This window comes from Micropterus dolomieu, linkage group LG11 (assembly GCF_021292245.1).
Source record: "Micropterus dolomieu isolate WLL.071019.BEF.003 ecotype Adirondacks linkage group LG11, ASM2129224v1, whole genome shotgun sequence".
Lineage (NCBI taxonomy): Eukaryota > Metazoa > Chordata > Actinopteri > Centrarchiformes > Centrarchidae > Micropterus > Micropterus dolomieu.
This window is the reverse complement of record NC_060160.1, coordinates 27106655-27118908: the sequence shown is the minus strand read 5'-3', so window position 1 is coordinate 27118908 and position 12254 is coordinate 27106655. Positions and strand designations below refer to the sequence as shown.

Below are 12254 nucleotides of genomic sequence, written 5' to 3'. Positions count from 1 at the left end.
TACCTGGTTTAGTACAAATATAAGTAATATGTAATTTGTTAGTGCTGTAAAAATGCCATAGGCTGAAGCTTATAATGGTGACTAGCAAGTTAGAGCAGGGACAGCCTGGAGGAGAGTTATGTTATCGTAGATGATCATTCACACACACACACACACACACACACACACACACGCCCTCTCCCAAGATGGACAGACAGGAAATAGATGTGGTGTGTACAGAGCAGACCAACAGAACAACAACAGAACACCGGCAGGCAGTCCAACACATGAATCCCGAACTAATTTTATAGATAGCACCAGATGTAAGCGAATGTTTTATCAAATTTGAGTGAAGTACTCCTTTATTAAAAAAACGCTTTGTCACAGTACTATCTGAGACATAGACTACAACAAGATGGATCTTGGTTCTCTGAAAACTGAGTACTGACTGATTGATCCTCTAAACTTCCTAACAATTTATAGTTTCATACAATAAAATCTTTCTTATCTTTTCATAAATAGTTCACCTAGCAAATACTATGGCTGAATGCTTATTTTGCTTTTAGCAACACATGCATCCTGTGTCTGTCTGGCTCCTCAACATGTTGTCAGGCCAAAGAACCATCAGTGTCACAGTGAAACGTCTTCTCTAAGTGCCAGCCTGATATTTCATTCTGAAGAGTAAATTTGCAGTGTTAGGCCTATGGCTTTTCCCGCTAGCAAAATGATACCTTTAAATAGAGTCTCAAAGTCCGGTTTACATGGACCAATTCAATTTCCAACAGGACTTAGCATAACTAATATGATGGACTTCCATTTTTCATGCTTCCATGTTGGAAAGCCGCCTCAACAGCATACTACATAGTTACTGACGTTACAACAGAAACCCATGCAGACAGGCTGGTCATGTCTGGACACACAAATCCCATCTGATCACTTGTAAATAACACAGCAGACAGTATGGACGATCCGAGTTGAGAAACAAATCTGATTTAGCTGCAGTTTGCATAAAGTCTTAGAATTGTGTTTCTGGCCACCTGATGAAACAAAGCTCAAAATTCATTTTCACCCTCTTTTTAGCTCTGTTTTTGGTCTCCACCAACTCCTGAAGTTAGAAACACCCAGCTCTTTAGCTGCTCAATGCTCCACTATGTTCATGAGCTCGTTGCTAACTTTGTCTCTCAGCTGTTGGCCGGGGGTTTATCAAAATCTTTCAACTGAAAACAGCTTTCCATTGTTGGAAATGAGATGGATGAGAGCAGAGTGTATGTGACAGAAAAACAAAACAAAGAGCTAAAAGAGGCTAAAAGGCTTCACAGAGATAAGGAAAATTGCAGATGTGGGTTATAAATCTTCATGGTTCATTACCACTAGTGATCCTTTTAAGATTACACGCAGTCATTTGATCCATTCTTAACATGGAAATACTGAGTATTGCAGCTTTAATGTTTTTATTCTAACAGTATGTTCTCCACTGAATAATAGCTTGAAAACTAAAACTCTGGTAGTACGGTTTAGCTGCAATTTAGAAGGTTATCAGTGACTCCAAGTGAGAACCAGCTTTTCTGAAACCTTTGAAATCAGTGAGCTATATTCAAAGTCCAAACTGTTTCTTCCAAATGCATCTCTGACTGACATCAAGCAGAAATACCTACAAGAAACAAACTAAACCCACTAAAATAGAGCTCGCTGGCTTCAGCTGCCCCTAGGCTCCTGACACAGTTACCGTAGCAGCGTGGTTTGTCACGAACACGTCTTTCATGTAGCTAACGTTACATCTCAGCGACCTGAACACTCAAATTAATCCGTTTGAACAATGAACACTTTCTACATCTTTTTAGTGTAGCAAAGGGGGTGTCGTTTTTTTAATGGTAAACATAACACAAGTGTTTTATCCTCCAACCAAGTACAAGCTGACACGCCACTACTAACCTTAACAACCGTTAGCCCCTCGGGTTATTTGTAGCCTTCCCCACTAGGCCAGCAGCTAACTTTAGCTTACTAGCACTAAGGAATCACGCCCATCAGAGCAGAGCCGTAATTGGAGCGGGGCTGGGGTAACGCACCCTGCTCATTCATCTACACTGGCTGCACTGAGTAAACGTTACCAGGCTAGCTGTTAGCTGCTAAGCTGTCAAGTGATAGAGGATCAGGCTGAGTTTTAGAAGAGGCTAATCTGCTGGATTGGCAGGCTCGTTATCCTTGTCTGCTAAAATACAACTGCCTCTACAAGCACATGCGCGCATTCATATATATAACGAGCAACGCCAAGTCAGAACTTTCCTAAACAAAACCATAAGCCTTTTTCTGCGGTTCAGTCATACCTTTTTAAGTGACAGCAGCAGTTCCTGTGTCCCTGCACTGAACCCAACCTTGACAGAGAAGCGCGTGTGATTGGGGCAGTCCTGAAATACGCCCACGAAAACAACCCTGGATTCTGACACTCTGATTGGTTGTTGGGCAGCACGCTCGCTGAGCGAAACTGCTGATTTATGTAAATTTAACATTTTCCCGTCCCACCGCGCCTTGCAATTGGACGCTTACCTTTAAAAAGACCATAAATGGTAAGGTTTGCGCCATAGTGATTGGTTGAAAGACATGTCCATCCTGAATGTGGCCCTGCTGTAGTTCTGTGGTCTTTGTTTGGATGCAGTGTCTGCAACTGGAGTGCACGAGTGCCGCTACAGCGGACTTAGGATTTTTAACTTTTTATACATGAATGGAAATCCACTCGTAGATATTTGACATATGCTAATTACGGAGTAAAAGCATCAGTACTTAGGCCAAACGCACTGTGTCGCGGTTTTGAGTAACTGTTTTTGTCACTTCCATTGCTGTACAGTAACGTTATCGTTAGATGTAATAGTAACGTTAGCTAATTTAGCAGCATCTCTCGTTCGCCGCCTGACTGGAACAGGTGCTAGCTGGTTAAATGCAGCTGTCTTCGACACAATACAACAAGAACATTCAACTCTAGCCTCCAGTCCTGCTGCTAGCGGGACTAAAAGGACTGTCAACCCTGGACCTCATCAAACCCCTCTTGCTCTGGGACAGGAAGGACCCGGCGACGCAGGACCACATCAAACCATGCTGGTACTGGGACAAAAAGGACTTGGCCCACACTCCATCCCAGTCAGAGGGTCTGGACCCTGCCACTGAGGCCCGGTACCGCAGAGAGGGGGCTCGGTTCATCTTTGACGTGGGCACACGGCTTGGGCTGTATCCTTATGTGGGAAACCTAATGGCTAACATACAGGGAGCCTACTAGCTAAGTTACACCCCTTACATGAGCGATGCTGGTTGCTTACTTAAAGTCGTGACCGTCACCTGGTAAACAAGCTCACACATAAAACATACATTTCCTTCTATGGTTCATGTGACTCAGCTTCAGGCTATAGGCTACATAGTCTTCAATATATATACAGGAGAAATGTATGTGAATGTAATGTAATGTTATACTGCAGCTACTGTCACCAGTAATTCTAACCACAGGCAAAGAAAGACTAATATAATTTAAAGTCTAGCAAGAGCTGCAGACAGTAATAATATGCTGTTTATAGCTCACACTGATTGATAAATAACCACTGTCTACAGTGTTCCCAGTCTTCTTAACCTCTGCGGCTACAGGCACTATGACACCCTGGCTACTGGAATTGTTTACTTCCACCGCTTCTACATGTTCCACTCCTTCAAGCAGTTTCCTAGATATGTAAGTATGGAGTTCTTTATCAGAATCAGCTTTACCCGCCAGGTATGTATACACATATAAGGAATTTGACTCAGGATTATACATTGCTCACGATGTGCTTACTTATACAATAATACAATAACACAATAATAAAATCAGACACAGGCTACAGTATAGAGACATAAACAATATAGACATACTGACAAATAGGTCAGTGAGCGGAGTGCAAATGATGCAGGAGTAAATTATTATCACCATTATTATTATTATCATTATGTACATGTCAGGTGGATGAGATATACGCATACATGTGCGATGGATCACAGTGCAGAGGATGCTGGAATAAATAAGTATTATGTGCAGGTGTTATGTACTTAGGAGGTAGGTGGATTTAGTATACAGTATATACAGTATGAACAGTTCTGAAATAGAAAATGATGAATAAATAACAAGTGGTAACCAGTAAACAGGTGGCTGATTAGAGACATAGTTATACATGTCAAGTGTCGCGGAAATGATATTCCTGGTGAGGGATTGAGCAAATAATTGAGTTACAAAAAACCTTTTGTCTTTTAAGAATTTATTAACAAAAGAGAATAAACAGCGAAGTACTACAACATAAATCAGCTGGGCCAGAGGTTCTGTCTCCTAAGACAGTCACTAACGTCTGGCCCCGAGCAAAGGGCTGCATCATCATTTACACAGTCTAGGTTTCTGTGTTTGAGTTGAGATCCTCTCTCAGCCTTGACTGCACATTCGAGGAGAGGAACAACAAGAGAGGGAAAACACCAAAACAATCTCACAGCTCTGACCTAAACCCTAGTAAATGTGGACAGACTAACATCAGGAGTATAGGAGAGAAAAGGTTAAGGATAAAATACACAATACATTTATATATCTATAAGCCATAACAATAATAGTAATAATAACAGTAGTAATAATAATAATATTAAAAGATCATACATAAAAGATTAAATGTAAGCGGACACAATTGTCTGCCATAACGTCAGGCTTTTCAGATCTGTGTATACTATCATTTAGCTGGTGCATGATAACACCCAACCGGTCCACTGTGATGTATGGCAACACTAAGGCGTTTCACAAAGCCATCAGCGCATCTTAAACCCTTTTGCACAGTAAAGATACATTCAGATTTAAGCTTTTAATGCTTCCGAGAAATACTGGATTAGGAAAGAACAGCAATAATGAACTGCTGTACTGTGTTTTGGAAGCACTAGACACAACCCTTACTAGGATAGATACCTCAGCTGACTCCTCTAATCTGTGTCATATTATTAAATCTCCCTTTTGCTCCTAACCTGGTGCATGTACCTGTAGGTGACAGGAGGATGCTGCCTTTTCCTAGCTGGCAAAGTGGAGGAAACTCCAAAGAAGTGCAAAGACATCATCAAGACAGCTCGCAGCCTGCTCAACGACATCCAGTTTGCACAGTTTGGCGATGATCCCAAGGTCTGTAGCACGAAATCCTTCCTCCAGAACATGACTAGTACTGCCTTGTCGAACATGTTTGAATGATAGGAAATTTAGACGGAGGCTGAATACTGCAGAAATTATTTTAACCACCAGCCTTTAGTTTTGTCATTTCCACAACCATAACCTTAGAGGTTCACTGTGTTTAGTGAGTGAAATTCGACCAACCTTACATTTTAACATGCTTCTTCCAAAACAGCTTATGTACAGCTGTCAAGAGTGTCTCAATATCACTGTCCATGGCGCTGGAAAAACTCATGTTGGAGCAATTTGGTAATTTAACTGTCTTCAAGCCATGTTGTATGTAAAAATGACCCAACAAAACAACTCAATGAATGTATTTGCTTGAATGATAAGAAATGAAAATACTATGGCTACCCTCAAATGTAGCAGTGATAGGTCCTTCACACACACAGGAACATAAAAGGGAAGATGGTGATGATGCAAAAAATAGAAAATCTTGTTCTCAACATTCTAGGGTGCGCTGACAAATATGGAAATTTGAAGAGTGCAAGAGATGCACAAAACCGGCCTGTTCGGAGCACATTAACAAGTTAAATGGGGCAGTCTCTTCTCTCCTGGGCTTTGCTTTCTCTTGGTCTTGGTTATTTAGCCTTGGCGAGACTGCACAGAGCAGATCGAACCGGCGGGCAGGAAGTCAGACACAGAAAGGGGCATAGAGAGTCTGTTTTCAAAATAAAACACCCTGTGCAAACTTTTGATCGTATATCAACAATAAACACAATTTAAAAAGACAAAAAAAGAAACCATTTAGCCACGTAGCCTACTTATGTGTGGTAGAAGCACAAAAATCAGGAAGAATAACCAAATCATCAAAATCAGGCAGGCAAAACATTCTGCTTCTAAAATGCTCCTTGTAGGGGATGAAGCCACGCAGAGGACAGAACAAAACCGGGTCACAGACGTGATGTTATAGAGCCGTGCCCGGTGGAATCCAGGGGTAAGCCTTATACATGCGGTAGGAAGTGCTCATTTCAACACAAAAGCAATGATCATCTTAACAACAGACAGCCTCTCCTTCAAGCTTCTTCAACCGGCACACTGTATCCATCTATGGAATTCTGGCTTGGATCTTCTCATAAAGTCTGTCATCATTGAAGAATCCTTTTCCTAACAGGAGGAGGTGATGGTGTTGGAGCGCATCCTGCTGCAGACCATCAAGTTTGACCTGCAGGTGGAGCATCCCTACCAGTTCCTGCTGCGCTATGCCAAGCAACTCAAAGGTGTACCTCTGTTTCTCTTTGTCTGTTTCTGGGGGCGTAACTTCGGCAATGACAAATAGATTGAGGAAAAATAGTGAGTAAATAAATATACTTGAGACCTTGAATCTAATGCGCCCACATTAATTAGTTTGTGCATATGGGTCATTTACACTGGGGATGCAGGGGACTTGTCCCCACCACTTTTGCTCTTTCCCCAAAGCCTTTGCTAAATATTTTCTGAAAATTAGCTGGAACAAGAAATGTTAAATAACAAATAAAAATCCCATGAGAAATGTTTACTTGCACAATAGGAAAACATGAAATGCAATGTAAATATAGAAGAAACACATCTGCCTTGTCCAAAGAAAGTAACACAAGCTGCTGATTATTGCATTATATATGATAATATTTTTATATTCTGAATTGTCACCAGCATACACGTAGGAGCCATTATACATGGAGGGGGGGGGGGGCATGTTCCCCTCACATTTCTAAATCCCCCCCACTTTTCTCAGGCGCTTTCGGAGTCGCCTCATAGCCGAGACGGTTTACTATGAGTGACTAGTCAATCAATCACTCACTCAGCGTCAGACATAGGCTAAATAAACGACTGAAACGTGGACAAAAATCATGTAGCCTCTAGAAAACATGCGACAGAAGGCAAAGGTGGTGCTTAAAAGTTAAGGGAGGGAAAAAAAGAATTTGCTTGAGGCTGGTGCAGCCACGCCCCTCATTATTAGGCCACAGACCTTTCTTTTTTGCTGCTGTTATAGCCTACTTGAAGACAGTAGGCCTACTGGGGACGCCAGCAGCAGGGGTGGGTAGTAACTTGTTATAAGCAGCCTAACACAAATTTGCTAAATAAATAAAATAAAATAAGTCATTGGCACCTTTTCAGGTTCCTTTTTAAAACTGTAGCCTACTTTTACTCTTTACTCTGTATTTTCTTTGGGCCAGTAATCTACATTCATACCTTCATAACTTAACCAGTCTGTAATCAGCATTTTGCCTCATTAACCGAAATGAGCTGTCATCCAGACTGTGCACAGTTACGCAGATCAGCCCTGGTGTCGGGTGCTTACCACAGTCACAGAGCTGGGCAGATGCAAACTTTTAGAAAATCAGGCAAACACCTTTTCAGTTTAAGGCTTTATTGTTCTACTAATACAACTGAAATCCAGTGAGCGCACACCATGGCACTGGTGGCCTGTTGGAAAGCAGCCTGCATCGCTCTTTAACAAGCAGGTGAAATACTTTCACTTTCCAAGCGTATTTTGTCCCTGCAGAGCAAATTTAGACTTCACACTGTAACATCTAAGTCTGATGATCACTGGATGGATTCTTATATAGCAACAGTAGTGAAAAGAGCATCGCTTTCTTTTTCACATTGGTTATTATTTGTTTTATAGCAATGTCCGAGGGTGAGTCCATAAACAGAGTGCTGCAGGTGAAACAAATTTTGGCTTTCATTCAGCAGCTACCAGCTGTTATTTATTCACCAAACAATCATTTTTGAGATGCACAGAGTGAGAAAATATGGGTGGATAGAAGAATCCTGTTGGTCTTTACGCGTGATGCACAGCTTCCTTTGTATGTAGGCTGACGCTGCTTCAACAACGAGCTGCTCACGTGTTACTGCCACAATAATTCTTTGTGTTGTTAAGATTATATAGATGGTTTAGGAATACTGCAAAGCAAGTGGTTTGGTTGGCCACATAATAAAGTCCATAATAAAAGAGACAAGCAAAAATAGTGGCTAGGCAGCAAACGGGATATTTTAAAGTAATCTTATCAATACGTTCATGGAGATTTATAAAGGAAAATATATGTTTTAAACAGTAATAGCTAACTTACAGATAATCAACAAGCAAAGCAAATTGCATTCCCTTGAAATAACCTGTTGCACAGTAGATGAAATGTATATTTAAATATATAGTAATTGTACTTTTTCTTGAGTAAAGATTTTGAGTATTCTACCCGCCACTGGCCAGCGGCAAGTACTAGCTCTGATATGGTGAACATGTGATAGGCAGCATTAGGGAAACAGAAAAACTGAGTCAAAGCCCGCAGAGTCCAAAGCACCAGTTTATGGTAAGATTGATGATGATATGGCTTATTTATTTATTGTATTCAAGGGCTGAGTTATTTTCTTTACTTTAGGAGAGTTAAAGAGGGGTTTCTAGTAATAGTATTTTAAAGGCTCATCTAGTTATGTATTGTACTTTCATTCTCAAGAATGCAGGAGTGTTTGCCCCTGTCTGTGACCATCCTTGGCCTTAAAAACCTGTTACGTGTCCATAAACAGTTTAAAAGTAGCCAAAATTGTCACACAGAGACGAGCATCCTACAGCATTTTAAGAGGAAGAGGACAGAGGTCACAGGAGTAGGAGTAGAAATAACTGAGGGGGACGAGCTTGCAAGTTGTATGGATAGCTACTAAACATAGTAAATTCTAAAACTCGCGTAGTAAAAAGACTTTGTTAGTCCAACGGCAGGTCATCAGAGTTTGCATTGAAGACAGTTCTGTGTTCACAAATGTGTTGCAGGGAGAGTCGGGGCCAAGTGAGACCCAGGAAATATCACAGACAGCTCACAAGTGTAACGTTAGGATAACTGAATACATTTGTACTGTGGCTAGCTACATTGCTACGAACCTCACGAAAAATAAAGAATGTGGAGCTGATAGAGAAACTACTGCTTTTTTTCAGGTGACAAGAACAAGGTGCAGAAGCTAGTCCAGATGGCCTGGACTTTTGTGAATGACAGGTATTTTTGTCTGAAATAGGGATTTTGAGATTGACCACAGTAACAACATTTTATGCCAATATTCGGTTTATTTACTATCTACCGTATTTTAATGTTTATAAAGTATGTCATTTTGTTACCCACAGATTTTAATTCCTGTCACAGTGAAAACTAAAATAATGAATAACAGATCTGTGTGGCACAGTAACCTCACCTAAAGTGTGAACTCTGGTTGGCTTCTGCTACAGCTCTGTGGAATTTCTATATATGCCAGATGTTAGCAGATTGACAGATGTGAGCTAAGGAAATCTTAATAACAATAATACTATCCACTGTGTTCCTCCCAAGCCTTTGCACCATGGTGGCCCTGCAGTGGGAGCCGCAGATCATTGCCGTGGCTGTCATGTATCTGGCTGGACGTCTCTGCAAGTTCGACATCCAGGACTGGACCTCCAAGCAGTCGTCCCGGCGCTGGTGGGAGCAGTTTGTCCATGATGTGCCTGTGGAAGTGCTGGAAGGTAATGGGAATACCGCCACACTGTTCAGAGTATGTTTGGTTTACATGCTTCTCTAATCTACCTTTTCTCTTGATGGCTTCATTTCTCCTGTTCTCACACAGATATCTGCCACCAGATCCTGGACTTGTATTCTCAGGCTAAGCAGCAGATACCTGATGCAGGGATAGGGACTGGGGAAAACCCCCCGCTACCTTCTATACTGTCACCCTCAGCCACACCGCCAGCCAAGAAGGCCTCCCCTCAGACCAGCCCTAGACCACCCAGACCAGCCCAGGTGAGTGGACTCAACCTCCTATAAGTGTGTGTTGGATCTCATTTTATAAATTAAATTGTCTGACTCTGATACTACATGTGTTTTTTTTTTTTTAGCCCTCTCCCAAAGATGACAGCAAGGTCACTAGTAAGTAAAACTCCTGCATAGCTAGCAGATTGTAAACGAACTGATGGACTCGCAACGGAGTTTCAGTTCATTAATCCATTTACTGTCATCTTTACATTGGTTTTCTTTATCAGTGGCTTCTTTGTCTTTGATTGGATTTTTTTTCTTTTTCAGAGCTCACAAATCTAGAACCTCCTCCGCCTCCTCCTCCACCCCCACCTCCTCCTCCAGTCTCCATAAACCCAGGTCAGTGTCTTAACTCCAAAAAATTCCATCAGATTGTAGCTTTTATAGTCTAATACACTCAGAATCTTAAAAAAGGAAATGTTATTACACATTTTCCTTATAAAACGGAGAAATACAACCATACAACTTTTGATTTCAGGTTTCTCTCTTTGATCAAACGAATTGTGTTCATCATAAACAACTCACTCGCCTGGTTAGTCTTTCCACTATTCCAACAATCGCCAGCTGGTTTGGTGGAAATAAACCCTTAATTCAGCTAGTTAGATAATAACACTAATAATAATATTAAACTTGATTTAGATAGCCCCTTTCCTACAAGACATGGCACTCCATGTGCTTCACATAAAAAAGACACAGAATGAGCATTAATAACAGGGATAGCATGCTATAATGTAAAGTAAAATGGAGAATAACACCTGCTTGATGATAATATTTAAAAATAAGGTAAAAACTGTCTAACATAAGGTGAACAATAAAACCCACTGAATTATAATGCACTGAAAAGAGTGATGCAAAAACTGTAGTGCCCAGTCACAGGTAGCTAAAGGCTAAAGTGAAGAGAAAAGCTTTAGCTTTCATGTTTAGCCAGCTGGCTTCCCTGATATCTACGGGTCATGTGTTTCATAGCTTTGGGGTGTAATTGACAAAGCTGCATCCCTGATTTTCTTTCTGCTGTTTCTGGACATCTCCCATAAACCAGTAGAGGGCGATCACAGTGTTCTTGAAGGCAATTAGGTTTGTAGTTGGCGAACTGTCTGAGCCCCCTCTTCACTGGTCAAACGCTTTGATCTCCGAAGATGTGGAAGCCTGCCAGCTGCGGCGCAGAGTCAGGTATCAGTCCACACAGCCCCGTCTCCGTGAAACATAAAACAGAAGAGAAACGTCCCCTCCAGTAGCTGAAGTTCATTCAGTTTGTTGCGCAGTGACCACATGCTATAGAGAAATATTCTTGGTAACTAACTAACACACTAACTAACGAGCATAGTGTGTCAGAAGCCTGCAGCTGTTTTTCATGTTGCTTTCTGTTAAAATTTTGTTATAATGTTACCACAGCACAGTGGTTAGTTGTGGACAGCCAATCGGCTCCACACCGTGGCGCGCGTGTGTTGCTGCCGCATGTAAATTGACTTGATATACACTCACCTAAAGGATTATTAGGAACACCTGTTCAATTTCTCATCAATGCAATTATCTAGTCAACCAATCACATGGCAGTTGCTTCAATGCATTTAGGGGTGTGGTCCTGGTCAAGACAATCTCCTGAACTCCAAACTGAATGTCAGAATGGGAAAGAAAGGTGATTTAAGCAATTTTGAGCGTGGCATGGTTGTTGGTGCCAGACGGGCCGGTCTGAGTATTTCACAATCTGCTCAGTTACTGGGATTTTCACGCACAACCATTTCTAGGGTTTACAAAGAATGTTGTGAAAAGGGAAAAACATCCAGTATGCGGCAGTCCTGTGGGCGAAAATGCCTCGTTGATGCTAGAGGTCAGAGGAGAATGGGCCGACTGATTCAAGCTGATAGAAGAGCAACTTTGACTGAAATAACCACTCGTTACAACCGAGGTATGCGGCAAAGCATTTGTGAAGCCACAACACGCACAACCTTGAGGCGGATGGGCTACAACAGCAGAAGACCCCACCGGGTACCACTCATCTCCACTACAAATAGGAAAAAGAGGCTACAATTTGCAAGAGCTCACCAAAATTGGACAGTTGAAGACTGGAAAAATGTCGCCTGGTCTGATGAGTCTCGATTTCTGTTGAGACATTCAGATGGTAGAGTCAGAATTTGGCGTAAACAGAATGAGAACATGGATCCATCATGCCTTGTTACCACTGTGCAGGCTGGTGGTGGTGGTGTAATGGTGTGGGGGATGTTTTCTTGGCACACTTTAGGCCCCTTAGTGCCAATTGGGCATCGTTTAAATGCCACGGCCTACCTGAGCATTGTTTCTGACCATGTCCATCCCTTTATGGCCAC

General features: G+C 41.7%; 2 protein-coding genes across 4 annotated transcripts in view; both read right to left on the bottom strand.

Moving 5' to 3' along the window:
• setd3 (SET domain containing 3, actin histidine methyltransferase) overlaps positions 1–2407 on the bottom strand; it is a 30483-nt gene extending 28076 nt beyond the window's left edge. Inside the window, exon 1 of one of the 2 annotated variants that reach the window (XM_046062889.1) lies at positions 2304–2407. The gene's annotated coding sequence lies outside the window, so the exon portion shown is untranslated. Of the gene's footprint in view, positions 1–1911; positions 2261–2303 lie in introns of those variants that run through there. The other variant, XM_046062890.1, reaches the window with a different exon arrangement.
• ccdc85ca (coiled-coil domain containing 85C, a) overlaps positions 1–12254 on the bottom strand; it is a 480744-nt gene that overhangs the window by 449100 nt on the left and 19390 nt on the right. The window lies entirely within an intron of this gene.